Genomic DNA, 2977 nt, shown 5'->3' with positions numbered 1-2977 from the left:
TTACGTTATTTGTATGCAGCTCGTAAGGGTCATTTCAAGGTCATGCCGTCTATGCCACATAATACATCTTTTCATACCATAAAAATTATGTCTAAGACATTTTGTCGAAAAATGAATAGTTTCGGAAATAATTGTTTGCTTCCATACTTTTTCCCCACCCTGTAGATATAAAAAGGAAAAAATACTTATGTATCTGATTGTTCTTTATTTGGATTTTCTCCATCGTTGAATTTAGCCTTCTTCGCGCTTATTGTTAGTTTGTCCTGGCTATTCTGTTCCATGAAGTAATTTTCAATATCCGTATTGCTGAACATTTTGTTTATATGTTTTGGAATATCGTCTTCGCAATTGGAAAGTGAGTACATTCTTTTAAATGATGTTATTGGAACGATTATTCCTTTAGTACTGATCGTTTTGTAAAAAATGATTACACAATTATATAATTATGTGTAATATCATTTTCCCCTTCCCTTTCATTCTCTCGTTTATACATGTATTTATATATGTTATATATGTATCACATATATTAATAGTTTAGGTAATATATAACATGTTTATATATGTATTAACTATACTGAATGAATTGATTTAAGATACTTGCAACTGTTGCAATAATCCATCTCTCGAACATTCAGTGTTAAGTATTTTTTTTTATACTATTGGGTATGGGAATAAGTTTCCGCCTTTTTTGAAAAGAAAAAGATGTGTTTATTTAAACAAATCTATATAAGTGAGTTTATTCCAAGTATGCTCCTTCGGAAGCGACAACTTTCTCCCACTTTTCCGGTAATAAACGGATTCCTCGAATGAAAAAATCTGGTTCTTTTGAACCGATCCATTCATCAAGCCATTTTTTTATATCTTCATAAGAATTGAATCATTCTCCAGAAAGGGCCGACTGCATGGATCGGAACAAATGGAAATCTGAAGTAGCAATGTCCGGTGAATACAGCGAGTGGGGCAGAATTTTCCACTTTACTCCTTCCAAGTATTTCTTGACCGGTTTTGCAACGTGTGGCCTAGCGTCGTCATGTAACAGAATCAGCTTGTTGTGCCTATTGTCCCATTCCAGTCGTTTTTCTTTCAAAGCTTGGTTTAAACGTATCAGTTGTAGTCGATAACGATCGCCAGTGATGGTTTTGGACGATTTGAGCAGCTCATAATATTGTTGCGCCCGACGCACGAGATTGCACTCGGATAGTTACGCGCACTCCCGAGCCACGGAAATAAAGAGACTCAAGGCTTAAAGAGTAGGAAATAAGAAGCCGTTTATTCAATAACGTCGGTACCACGAGATCGTCAGTACATAAGTAGCGTAACGAAAATATGTAATCGGCGGAGAAGCACGTCCGTACGTCTTGACTGCTCTCCGAAGATCTGACAGCTGTTCACCGTCAACAACGGCACGTCGTCTTGACAACGCGACACCACGGGTGTCAGCACAGCACGGCATGCGACGGAGCATGGGCGTAACACTGCCCCCCTTCTGAAAAATTGTCGTCCCGATAATTCTCTGGCTCCAAAGTTTATGAAGAGTCTTCTCCAAGGAATTCTGGGCTCCCGACCAATTCTTGCTCCCTTTCTGTGCTGCTGCGTCAGTTTTATTAGAGCCTGGTCTTTCTGGGACCCGTTTCCCGGATTGAAGCTTTCTTCTCCTTCTGGGCAAGACCCCTTTTCAGTTTCTCCTCCGGAGTTATCCAGTCTCCCGGAGAAACACGCTTGAGCATCCCCTTCATGAAGAAGGTGTACTTCCTCTTGACTCTTCTCTTGAGCCTTGCGTACTTGTCACTTCGTTTTTCGGACTGGGAGGGGAATGATGAAAAGTTTTTCTGTCCACAGTACCTCTATTCCCAGTCCCCGCCTCGGCATTTGCCCTCCGTTCTGTGGAAAAACTGTGGATCAAAAACCACAGGCGAGACGGTCATCTTGACATAAAAATGTTTCAGACATATTTCTTCAATAAGTTCTTGAAGAAATTGGAGATGAAGACTTATCTCTTCAATTCCGCTTCAAATCTCCGCCATCTTATTCAGTATGCGCCTTGTACGTCGGGTGTTATGTTTTCAACGCTCAAGACTGCCATATCCGCCGATATTTTATTTATCGTGCGCCTTGCACGCCAGATGTTCTATATACGAGGCCGAAGACCATAATCTGAAACTTAACAAAAAGATCTTAGTATCACATATTTTTGTTTCGATAAGGAATAAATTAATACTAGGCTCTGAATGATCATTCATCTATTATTTTTTTTATTTACTCCCTTTCTTCTTGTCTATCACAATAAGGTGCTAACCTATCCGTATGTACGATTTTATTTTTACACTTATTTGACTTGCGAATACAATACACGACATCACTGAATTTCTTTACCACATAGTATGGTCCTTCACAGCTGCTTCGCAATTTTGGAGCTTTACCTTTAACTCTTCGAGGATTGTATAACTAAACTTTTTGCCCTACATCAAAATGAATTCGCCTGGTTTTCTGATCATACCAGATTTTAGTGCGAGAAGATTTTATATCGACACGATTCCTAACCTGATTATGAATTCCCTCTAATTTCCTTTTAATCTTGCCTAAATAGCTATCCACTGACTGTTCTTCCGGTACAGGAGGATTTCCTCGAAGCAAATCTATAGGAAGTCTATGATCCTGAGCGAAATACAACTCTGCCGGTGTTACGCCGGTAGTTTCATGTTTTGAAGATCTATACGCCAATAAATACATTGGAATCCAGCGATCCCATTCCCTTTGATTTTCAGTCACAAATTTGGCTCAATAATTTAGAATTGTTTGATGTTGACGTTCCACTTGACCATCCGACTGGGGATATAGAGCAGTCGTTCTCGTCTTTTTGATTCCAAGCAGTCGCGATAATTCCTGAAAAATCTTGGACTCAAAATTTCTTCCCTGGTCTGTATGAACTTCTAAAGGAACGCCATGCCTTGAGATAACTTGATTTAAAAAGGTTTCT

The 2977-nt window shown here is 39.3% G+C and overlaps 1 pseudogene; it reads right to left on the bottom strand.

Moving 5' to 3' along the window:
* LOC108770517 (uncharacterized) overlaps window positions 1–2977 on the bottom strand; it is an 8457-nt pseudogene that overhangs the window by 854 nt on the left and 4626 nt on the right.

This window comes from Trachymyrmex cornetzi, unplaced genomic scaffold (assembly GCF_001594075.2).
Source record: "Trachymyrmex cornetzi isolate Tcor2-1 unplaced genomic scaffold, Tcor1.1 scaffold1284, whole genome shotgun sequence".
Lineage (NCBI taxonomy): Eukaryota > Metazoa > Arthropoda > Insecta > Hymenoptera > Formicidae > Trachymyrmex > Trachymyrmex cornetzi.
The sequence above is the reverse complement of the archived record's forward strand: the minus strand, read 5'-3'. Positions and strand labels throughout refer to the sequence as shown.